This window comes from Cyanistes caeruleus, chromosome 4 (genome assembly GCF_971803275.1).
Source record: "Cyanistes caeruleus chromosome 4, bCyaCae1.hap1.1, whole genome shotgun sequence".
Classification (NCBI taxonomy): domain Eukaryota; kingdom Metazoa; phylum Chordata; class Aves; order Passeriformes; family Paridae; genus Cyanistes; species Cyanistes caeruleus.
Window position 1 is genome coordinate 4019937 of NC_141704.1, and position 11783 is coordinate 4031719.

Sequence of the window (11783 nt, forward strand, 5' to 3'; positions counted from 1 at the left end):
GGCGGGAAGGTGGTGGCTTGTGCTCGAGAGTGCTGCTGGAGGCGAGTCTGGTGCCTATGGCCATAGTACTCTGAGAACGCCCGATCCCGTCTGTGATAGATGGGAGAGCGGCTGTGAATTTCAGGTTCTGTTGGCCTTTTTTTGCTGTGCGCTGGCAACCGGACGGAAAGCCTCTCCTTCTTGCATCGCCATCCTGGCCATCAGGAGGAGGGCGAGTTGATGCGTGGTGGTGGGCCTTGTGTGCCTTGCCTGGTGTGGCTTTTTGTGCCTCGTGTGGTCGGTGTGGTGTTAGGTCCGGCTGCGGCTTCTGGTGTGGTGGTGGGTGCGTGCGGTACCCGTGTCGAGTGAGTGAGGGCGAGAAGGTGGCGCGCCTCACGCTCAAGAGGGCTGCCGGAGGCAACTCTGGTGCCTCCGGCTAGACCGGCCTGGTGGCGCCCCATGCCTGCGGCTGTTGGAACCTAAGCAGGGTGGGGTTTGGTTAGTACATGGATGGGTGACCGCCATGGAAAACCCGGTTGCCAGGAGGCTGTTTTTGCTGCATGCTGGTGGCGGGAATGAAAGTTGCCTTTTTTTTTCTGCGGAGCCTTGTCGAGGGAGAGGAAAGAGTGGGCACGCGTGGCTTGTATGCCTTTAGTGTTACGTGCTTTCTGGGCCCTGCGTGCCTTTGCGGCTGTTTTTTTTATTTTTTTTTTTTTTGCCTGCGTGGCTTGTGCGTTTTTAGGTGCGGCTCCAGGTTCTGGGCTAGTCGTGGTTGCCTCTGGTTCCTGTGCCGAATTAGTGAGGGCGGGAAGGTGGTGGCTTGTGCTTGAGAGTACTGCTGGAGGCGAGTCTGGTGCCTATGGCCATAGCACCCTGAGAACGCCCGATCCCGTCTGTGATAGATGGGAGAGCGGGCGTGAATTTCAGGTTCTGTTGGCCTTTTTTTCCTGTGCGCTGGTAACCGGGCTTAAAGCCTCTCCTTCTTGCATCGCCATCTTGGCCATCAGGAGGAGGGCGAGTTGATGCGTGGTTGTGGGCCTTGTGTGCCTTGCCTGGTGTGGCTTTTTGTGCCTCGTGTGGTCGGTGTGGTGTTAGGTCCGGCTGTGGCTTCTGGTGTGGTGGTGGGTGCGTGCGGTACCCGTGTCGAGTGAGTGAGGGCGAGAAGGTGGCGCGCCTCACGCTCAAGAGGGCTGCCGGAGGCAACTCTGGTGCCTCCGGCTAGACCGGCCTGGTGGCGCCCCATGCCTGCGGCTGTTGGAAGCTAAGCAGGGTGGGGTTTGGTTAGTACATGGATGGGTGACCGCCATGGAAAACCCGGTTGCCGGGAGGCTGTTTTTGCTGCATGCTGGCAGCGGGAATGAAAGTCGCCTTTTTTTTTTTGCGGAGCCTTGTCGAGGGAGAGGAAAGAGTGGGCACGCGTGGCTTGTATGCCTTTAGTGTTACGTGCTTTCTGGGCCCTGCGTGCCTTTGCGGCTGTTTTTTTTATTTTTTTTTTTTTTTGCCTGCGTGGCTTGTGCGTTTTTATGTGCGGCTCCAGGTTCTGGGCTAGTCGTGGTTGCCTCTGGTTCCTGTGCCGAATGAGTGAGGGCGGGAAGGTGGTGGTTTGTGCTCGAGAGTGCTGCTGGAGGCGAGTCTGGTGCCTATGGCCATAGCACTCTGAGAACGCCCGATCCCGTCTGTGATAGATGGGAGAGCGGCCGTGAATTTCAGGTTCTGTTGGCCTTTTTTTGCTGTGCGCTGGCAACTGGACGGAAAGCCTCTCCTTTTTCCTGCTCGAGCGTGGCCATCAGGAGGAGGGCGAGTTGATGCGTGGTTGTGGGCCTTGTGTGCCTTTCCTGGTGTGGCTTTTTGTGCCTCGTGTGGTCGGTGTGGTGTTAGGTCCGGCTGCGGCTTCTGGTGTGGTGGTGGGTGCGTGCGGTACCCGTGTCGAGTGAGTGAGGGCGGGAAGGTGGCGCGCCTCACGCTCAAGAGGGCTGCCGGAGGCAACTCTGGTGCCTCCGGCTAGACCGGCCTGGTGGCGCCCCATGCCTGCGGCTGTTGGAAGCTAAGCAGGGTGGGGTTTGGTTAGTACATGGATGGGTGACCGCCATGGAAAACCCGGTTGCCGGGAGGCTGTTTTTGCTGCATGCTGGCGGCGGGAATGAAAGTTGCCTTTTTTTTTCTGCGGAGCCTTGTCGAGGGAGAGGAAAGAGTGGGCACGCGTGGCTTGTATGCCTTTAGTGTTACGTGCTTTCTGGGCCCTGCGTGCCTTTGCGGCTGTTTTTTTTATTTTTTTTTTTTTTGCCTGCGTGGCTTGTGCGTTTTTAGGTGCGGCTCCAGGTTCTGGGCTAGTCGTGGTTGCCTCTGGTTCCTGTGCCGAATGAGTGAGGGCGGGAAGGTGGTGGCTTGTGCTCGAGAGTGCTGCTGGAGGCGAGTCTGGTGCCTATGGCCATAGTACTCTGAGAACGCCCGATCCCGTCTGTGATAGATGGGAGAGCGGGCGTGAATTTCAGGTTCTCTTGGCCTTTTTTTCCTGTGCGCTGGTAACCGGGCTTAAAGCCTCTCCTTCTTGCATCGCCATCTTGGCCATCAGGAGGAGGGCGAGTTGATGCGTGGTTGTGGGCCTTGTGTGCCTTGCCTGGTGTGGCTTTTTGTGCCTCGTGTGGTCGGTGTGGTGTTAGGTCCGGCTGTGGCTTCTGGTGTGGTGGTGGGTGCGTGCGGTACCCGTGTCGAGTGAGTGAGGGCGAGAAGGTGGCGCGCCTCACGCTCAAGAGGGCTGCCGGAGGCAACTCTGGTGCCTCCGGCTAGACCGGCCTGGTGGCGCCCTATGCCTGCGGCTGTTGGAAGCGAAGCAGGGTGGGGTTTGGTTAGTACATGGATGGGTGACCGCCATGGAAAACCCGGTTCCCGGGAGGCTGTTTTTGCTGCATGCTGGCGGCGGGAATGAAAGTTGCCTTTTTTTTTCTGCGGAGCCTTGGCTAGCGGGAGTAAAGCGTGGGCACGCGTGGCTTGTATGCCTTTAGTGTTGTGTGCTTTCTGGGCCCTGCGTGCCTTTGCGGGTGTGGCTTTTTTTTTATTTTTTTATTTTATTTTTTTTTGCCTGCATGGCTTGTGCGTTTTTAGGTGCGGTTCCAGCTTCCAGGGTAGTCGTGGTTGCCTCTGGTTCCTGTGCCGAATGAGTGAGGGCGGGAAGGTGGTGGCTTGTGCTTGAGAGTACTGCTGGAGGTGAGTCTGGTGCCTATGGCCATAGCACCCTGAGAACGCCCGATCCCGTCTGTGATAGATGGGAGAGCGGGCGTGAATTTCAGGTTCTGTTGACCTTTTTTTGCTGCGCGCTGGCAACCGGACGGAAAGCCTCTCCTTCTTGCATCGCCATCTTGGCCATCAGGAGGATGGCGAGTTGATGCGTGGTTGTGGGCCTTGTGTGCCTTTCCTGGTGTGGCTTTTTGTGCCTCGTGTGGTCGGTGTGGTGTTAGGTCCGGCTGCGGCTTCTGGTGTGGTGGTGGGTGCGTGCGGTACCCATGTCGAGTGAGTGAGGGCGAGAAGGTGGCGCGCCTCACGCTCAAGAGGGCTGCCGGAGGCAACTCTGGTGCCTCCGGCTAGACCGGCCTGGTGGCGCCCCATGCCTGCGGCTGTTGGAAGCTAAGCAGGGTGGGGTTTGGTTAGTACATGGATGGGTGACCGCCATGGAAAACCCGGTTGCCGGGAGGCTGTTTTTGCTGCATGCTGGCAGCGGGAATGAAAGTTGCCTTTTTTTTTTTGCGGAGCCTTGTCGAGGGAGAGGAAAGAGTGGGCACGCGTGGCTTGTATGCCTTTAGTGTTACGTGCTTTCTGGGCCCTGCGTGCCTTTGCGGCTGTTTTTTTTATTTTTTTTTTTTTTTGCCTGCGTGGCTTGTGCGTTTTTATGTGCAGCTCCAGGTTCTGGGCTAGTCGTGGTTGCCTCTGGTTCCTGTGCCGAATGAGTGAGGGCGGGAAGGTGGTGGCTTGTGCTCGAGAGTGCTGCTGGAGGCGAGTCTGGTGCCTATGGCCATAGCACTCTGAGAACGCCCGATCCCGTCTGTGATAGATGGGAGAGCGGCCGTGAATTTCAGGTTCTGTTGGCCTTTTTTTGCTGTGCGCTGGCAACTGGACGGAAAGCCTCTCCTTTTTCCTGCTTGAGCGTGGCCATCAGGAGGAGGGCGAGTTGATGCGTGGTTGTGGGCCTTGTGTGCCTTTCCTGGTGTGGCTTTTTGTGCCTCGTGTGGTCGGTGTGGTGTTAGGTCCGGCTGCGGCTTCTGGTGTGGTGGTGGGTGCGTGCGGTACCCGTGTCGAGTGAGTGAGGGCGAGAAGGTGGCGCGCCTCACGCTCAAGAGGGCTGCCGGAGGCAACTCTGGTGCCTCCGGCTAGACCGGCCTGGTGGCGCCCCATGCCTGCGGCTGTTGGAAGCTAAGCAGGGTGGGGTTTGGTTAGTACATGGATGGGTGACCGCCATGGAAAACCCGGTTGCCAGGAGGCTGTTTTTGCTGCATGCTGGTGGCGGGAATGAAAGTTGCCTTTTTTTTTCTGCGGAGCCTTGGCTAGCGGGAGTAAAGCGTGGGCACGCGTGGCTTGTATGCCTTTAGTGTTGCGTGCTTTCTGGGCCCTGCGTGCCTTTGCGGGTGTGGCTTTTTTTTTATTTTTTTTTTTTTTTGCCTGCGTGGCTTGTGCGTTTTTAGGTGCTGCTCCAGGTTCTGGGCTAGTCGTGGTTGCCTCTGGTTCCTGTGCCGAATGAGTGAGGGCGGGAAGGTGGTGGCTTGTGCTCGAGAGTGCTGCTGGAGGTGAGTCTGGTGCCTATGGCCATAGCACCCTTAGAACGCCCGATCCCGTCTGTGATAGATGGGAGAGCGGGCGTGAATTTCAGGTTCTGTTGACCTTTTTTTGCTGCGCGCTGGCAACCGGACGGAAAGCCTCTCCTTCTTGCATCGCCATCTTGGCCATCAGGAGGAGGGCGAGTTGATGCGTGGTTGTGGGCCTTGTGTGCCTTGCCTGGTGTAGCTTTTTGTGCCTCGTGTGGTCGGTGTGGTGTTAGGTCCGGCTGCGGCTTCTGGTGTGGTGGTGGGTGCGTGCGGTACCCATGTCGAGTGAGTGAGGGCGAGAAGGTGGCGCGCCTCACGCTCAAGAGGGCTGCCGGAGGCAACTCTGGTGCCTCCGGCTAGACCGGCCTGGTGGCGCCCCATGCCTGCGGCTGTTGGAAGCTAAGCAGGGTGGGGTTTGGTTAGTACATGGATGGGTGACCGCCATGGAAAACCCGGTTGCCGGGAGGCTGTTTTTGCTGCATGCTGGTGGCGGGAATGAAAGTTGCCTTTTTTTTTCTGCGGAGCCTTGTCGAGGGAGAGGAAAGAGTGGGCACGCGTGGCTTGTATGCCTTTAGTGTTACGTGCTTTCTGGGCCCTGCGTGCCTTTGCGGCTGTTTTTTTTATTTTTTTTTTTTTTGCCTGCGTGGCTTGTGCGTTTTTAGGTGCGGCTCCAGGTTCTGGGCTAGTCGTGGTTGCCTCTGGTTCCTGTGCCGAATGAGTGAGGGCGGGAAGGTGGTGGCTTGTGCTTGAGAGTGCTGCTGGAGGCGAGTCTGGTGCCTATGGCCATAGCACTCTGAGAACGCCCGATCCCGTCTGTGATAGATGGGAGAGCGGGCGTGAATTTCCGGTTCTGTTGGCCTTTTTTTCCTGTGCGCTGGTAACCGGGCTTAAAGCCTCTCCTTCTTGCATCGCCATCTTGGCCATCAGGAGGAGGGCGAGTTGATGCGTGGTTGTGGGCCTTGTGTGCCTTGCCTGGTGTGGCTTTTTGTGCCTCGTGTGGTCGGTGTGGTGTTAGGTCCGGCTGCGGCTTCTGGTGTGGTGGTGGGTGCGTGCGGTACCCGTGTCGAGTGAGTGAGGGCGAGAAGGTGGCGCGCCTCACGCTCAAGAGGGCTGCCGGAGGCAACTCTGGTGCCTCCGGCTAGACCGGCCTGGTGGCGCCCCATGCCTGCGGCTGTTGGAAGCTAAGCAGGGTGGGGTTTGGTTAGTACATGGATGGGTGACCGCCATGGAAAACCCGGTTGCCAGGAGGCTGTTTTTGCTGCATGGTGGCGGCGGGAATGAAAGTTGCCTTTTTTTTTCTGCGGAGCCTTGGCTAGCGGGAGTAAAGCGTGGGCACGCGTGGCTTGTATGCCTTTAGTGTTGCGTGCTTTCTGGGCCCTGCGTGCCTTTGCGGGTGTGGCTTTTTTTTTATTTTTTTTTTTTTTGCCTGCGTGGCTTGTGCGTTTTTAGGTGCGGCTCCAGGTTCTGGGCTAGTCGTGGTTGCCTCTGGTTCCTGTGCCGAATGAGTGAGGGCGGGAAGGTGGTGGCTTGTGCTCGAGAGTGCTGCTGGAGGCGAGTCTGGTGCCTATGGCCATAGCACCCTGAGAACGCCCGATCCCGTCTGTGATAGATGGGAGAGCGGCCGTGAATTTCAGGTTCTGTTGGCCTTTTTTTGCTGCGCGCTGTCAACCGGGCTTAAAGCCTCTCCTTCTTGCATCGCCATCTTGGCCATCAGGAGGAGGGCGAGTTGATGCGTGGTTGTGGGCCTTGTGTGCCTTGCCTGGTGTGGCTTTTTGTGCCTCGTGTGGTCGGTGTGGTGTTAGGTCCGGCTGCGGCTTCTGGTGTGGTGGTGGGTGCGTGCTCTGGGCCTTTTTTTGCTGCGTCCCTATGTCTGAACTTGTGGTTCCTTTTTTTCTTTGCCATCCTTGATGAATGGTTGGAGTGTGTAGGAACGTATGACTTGTTTTTTGTTTTTGTGGTGTGGCTTCTGTGTCTTGCTACAGGGCCTGGTTTTTTCATGTTTGTCTCCCTTGTTTGGAAGATTAGGACAGCATTTGTGTGTTTTTTTGCTTTGTGCTTTTAGACCTCGCTCTCTTGTAAGGAGCTGATTTTTTATCTGTGCCTCTGTAGATGTGAACACACAAGTGGTTTTCTTCTGAGTGGGATTTCCTGATTCTGCTGCTAAAGGAAAATCTGTGAGTTTTGTATTTATGTGCAAATCTTTTTTATTTGCTTTTTGGAGACTGTTTACTTGTAAGAATGTGTATAGAAAGTTATGTTGTCAGGAGAATTGTTGAGAATAATAATTCATGAGAATAGTTTCGTTTCAAGCACTTTTGCTGTCAAATGTAAAAGTTTTTTTTATTATTCAAACAATGCTGAACTTTTTGCAGATAATTGGGCAACAAAAAGGGAACGGACATTTTTTGCCTCTTCTTATATTTTTTTGATGCAGTTTATGCTGTAGTGGCAAAATCATAATTTCTGATTTGTGATTTCATATCCTACCATGACACAAATATCCAGGAAGGACTAATGTGAGCACTACTGATGTGCTATCGAAGAGACAAAAATATGTTCAAACAGAACAGAAAAATATGTTCCACAAAAAAGAAATTAGTAAAAATACCACCTGTTTTTGAATAATTAAGGCAAACAAAACATTTTCAATACATCAAATAACTTGTTTATTGCAGCAATTGTCTTTAATTTTGCTGTGATGCCTTAGTGTTTACACAGCAACCTTCTGCTCATAAGGAAAATTGTTCACTCTGGGAATTTTTGTCTTTTTTTTTCATGTGAATCAGAGTAACCTAATTTATCTTTCCTTTTATTGGTCTTTTTATCTGATATCTGTGTTTTTCATAATCATATCAGCAGATAATCTCTAAAATGCTTTGGCTCTTTATTACCACACCTGCTTTTTAAGGAAGAGTGGTAATCTCTTTTTCACAGGAAAGGAAGTGTGCAGAGGTAATATTTGCCCTTTAGAAAAGGCAGATCTGGAAAATGTGATTAAACCCAAGTCTCTTCTGTATTGCCATTGCCAAAAAATTTTATTTTCTGCTTATATTCTATTCTTTCTTTACATTTAATTTGGAGCTGAAAGGGAGGGGAAATTTGGAAGATTCTTTTTTTTCGTAGATTTTCCCTGTACAAGGACACCTCACTATGGTTGGGAAGCTGATTGTGCACCATGAGTTCTATTGATCTGACCCAGTTGTGAGTTTTCTCTTCTTATTCTTTTCCTGTTCTACAAGTGTTTTTTTCAAGATTATTAAAGCATTTGGTGTTCTGTTAAACTCCACATTATCCTTCAGCACTCATTTCCACAAGTTAATTATTCATTGCATGTAGCTGTTTCAAAATCTTTAATTGATTTATCTTTTTGGCTCTGAGGCTGTGTAAGAAATTTTGCTTCCCTGCAGTGCTGTGTATTCCAGGGTGCCCATATCTCAAATTCCTACACTGTCACTTCTGCTGAAAGTCCTGGGGCCAGATATTTAATTTATCTCTACCCTAAGAGGTGGAATCTGCTTTAAAAGTCATTGGGATCTCTCACTTTTTCTTCAAATGGGAATTTTTTTCCAAAGCACTTTGAATCTAAGAAATTTCACCTGAAAACATCCAAACAGAATCTGTTCAGGGCATTTCAGTTTTTCTGAAATCACTGAAAACCTTGAAGGAGCCATAAGTGCAAAGGAGAGATTTTTCTCCTGGCCCACTGCACAAGGATGGGAAAAAGGCAGGGACCCACTTCATGGTGTCCAGCCTCACATGGAGGGTGAAATTCAGGACTCAGGGGATGAAGGCAGTGAGACTCCAGCATTTCCTTCTGCAGCAACACTGATGAACACACGAGGGAAGCAATGTCCTTTCAGAGGAGGCATCTCCAGCATTCCAGGGCTAGCCCTGCCATCAGTGTGGGTGCACCACATCCTTGTGCACCTTCTTGGCTGAAATAGATCGACAGGATCAGGGAATGGGTCCACAGGAAAATCCTCTTTTCTCCCTAACAAATAACTTTGAAATTGAGATGATTTTTTTCCTTTCTTCCCCCACCCCCCCGGCTTTTTGTTTTTTCTTTAAACATCCTGTCCCTCATCTTGAGCTGTATCATTTTTAACACTTCTCCTGAAGTGACTCAGTCTCTGCTGCAGGCTTTGTCCTGATTCTGATTTATCAGCAGAGACATGGATCAGGAAAACACAGCATTTAGATAAGGGAGAATAGCAGCCCAAGCTCAAAATGATTTTTTTTCTCCACATCTCCTCTTTGATACATAACCTTAGAATTTTGATCTGTTTTTTATATCTACCATGATAACTGGGAGTTACAACCAGCTGAGTACAGTGTGAGTGAGTGTGGTTTGTGGATGGAGGAACAGATGGATTTTAAGCACAGACTTCACAAAAGTCCCAATTCTGAAGGGCTTTGTACATACCAAACCCTAACCAAAATCAATAAGGATACATCTCATCCATGGCTTTATACCATACCCTGCCTTAGACCCCAATTTGGATGTCACACACAGCAGTAAGTTTGGGCCAGACTCTGAATTTATGATGAAAAATAAATTTCCCTCCCCGCTCTGAACAAAAGTTGCTCACACTCTGCAGCTCCTGTCCTCCTGCTCTCTCTTCCTCATCAATTCTCTTTTCCCTTTCACACATCAGCTGCAAATATCTCATTTGGCTGGGATGCTGATGGCAGGCTCATCTCTGGCAGTTCCAGACTGTTGATTCAATCAGCTCTTACATCAGCTCTAACATAAGTAAGTGAAAAAGGCTCTTGAATTTCATCACCTTGCTAAAACACTTGATCTGCTTCACTAGGTTTTATAAAGGTTTGTACACAGCATTTAAACTATTATTATTTACTTTTAGCAAGCTATTTATGTCCTACTCTCAACTGCCTAATCAATACTGCTCTCCCATCTGTTCCAAGATCCTGACATCAGCAAATTTCAGTACTCTGCTGAGGGAGTGAAAAGGAAAGAATAATTTAAACACAGTGAGTGAATGAGAGAAAAAAAGAGCCCAAGAGAGACTGAGATGAACTAAATCTCCATGACCAAAGATGGCCAGACATGCAGGAATTGTGGATCCAAATCCTCAACTTGTTAAGGATGTGGCTGAGAGCATTGAAGGAAGATGCTAGGAATCAGAGTAGATAAAAGTGGTTTCTTTCCCATGCAGGAAAAATATTTTGATACTCATTAAAGCTATTTGAATAAATTTTATTTCAAGTTAATTTTTTGAGGTGTCTGGATTTTTGTTTTCTTTGCCCTGGAACAGACCCAGAGGCTTCACCAGGCATTTCCAAGTGCACAACTGGCACAAAGTAACTTCTGAAATAAATCTGGGGAGATGAAATCCCCTCTCTGTGAGCTGAAATATGAAGTAAGGATGAACACATACAAGTGCAGAGGGGTACAGAAGAGCAGAGGGTTGAGCCAAAGCGAAGAGGTCAGCTCATTGCTGCCCTGCCATTGTCAAGGACTCAGCAGATATCTGGAATATTTTAACAGTGGTGTAAATCTGGAATAATAACACTGAATTTTTTGGATGCAGTTACTTCTTATTTTGGATTAAGGATTTCTCCTTATTTGGACATAGCAGGTCTAGGAAGAGAGGGATCAGGGCAGCATCTTCAGCCTGTTGACACTGTCACCAGGAACTTAGCCAGAACATACCAGGGATCACACCTGGGTTTACTTCACAGCATTTCTGGTGCTTGCTATCAAGGTAATAAACACTTAGGACTCCAGGGGCAGGCTGTAAGAGGGTTTTAAGTTTCTCTGACAGTAATAATTAGTCCTTGGAGACTGTAGAGGGAGCGGAGGTTCTGCTTAGTCAGGTACAAACACCTACACTATACACACTCTAGTACAAGTATAAATCACAGACTTGATTTCTATAGCACTTTAATGTTACCTGGGCTGCAAATGTGTCACAGATACAATATTGTCTCAGTCCTGGTGTTGGTCCACAGGCAGCTGGGGAGTGTTTCATTGGAGTTGTTTGTTGATCCCCTGTTAGGGATGGAATCAGCCTTCCTCTCCCTGTGCCTCTGCTGATCCTGTGGGAAAACTCCCTGTCTTGTTGAGCTGGACCCTTGGAGTACCTGGCAGTATTGGGTTAATGGCTGGACTCCATGGCATTAGAGGTCTTTTTCAATCTAAACAACCCTGTGATTCCATGATCCCTACAGCTAAAGACAGATGAAAAAAATAAGGCTTGTCCTACCATGGAAAATAGATTCCAAACTTAAAATCCAATTCAGATCTACAGACTGTGAAGAAAAGGGAACCTTACCACATTAAGCAAGGTTTATATAGTTTGCAGAATCATGCTCAAATAAAAACACTTTCCAGGCCTCTCCTCTGTAGCAGCAGAAGCACAAAATTAGTCCAAAATCTCAAATCAAATGAACAGGCAGAAGTTTGGGGCTGATTCTCAGGTGTAAATCAGGCACTGTGCCAGGGACACTGAGCTACACCTATGGTAACTCAAGGTGGAAAGCTGCCTCCACAGGAGTGCTGAGTTATTTCTTCCAAAAATGAAGAACTCGGTCACAGTTTCACCACTTTTCAGTGTTTGGCTGAGCACTGATAGCAGGGAAGAAATGTGTATTTCAGAGAGTGACTCCACAGTGACCAGTCTTTATTTCTTTGTACCATGAAAAAATGCACATTTTCTCCTGCAGTGTCCTTCTGTAGCTTCAGCCTTGAATTCTCCTTGTCACCTTCTCAGCTATGTCTAGATATAAGACTTTGGAAGGCTTTGGAAGCACAAGATCTTAATCTCCCATATGTTCCTGTGCCCAGAGCTCCATTGGAGACCCTGAATTTGCAACTTGGGAAGTGCTGCAAGGTGGTTGCTGCTCCTAAAAGCAGTGGCTTGAGCTGTCTCTCTTTAGTGGATATTCCACATAACTCTCTGCAAGTGTTGCTGATTCTCAACAAGGCATTTAATTGAAATATTAATGCACTTAGTCCTCATTTCAGAAAGTTCAAGCCCTGCTTTTTGC

General features: G+C 50.1%; 1 long non-coding RNA gene across 1 annotated transcript; it reads left to right on the plus strand.

Moving 5' to 3' along the window:
• The first annotated feature begins 9427 nt into the window (after positions 1-9427).
• Positions 9428-10004, plus strand: LOC147653393 (uncharacterized). Its single transcript, XR_015286057.1, has 2 exons — positions 9428-9525; positions 9699-10004. It is a non-coding gene; the product is annotated as an uncharacterized LOC147653393 (long non-coding RNA).
• The last annotated feature ends 1779 nt before the right edge of the window (positions 10005-11783 follow it).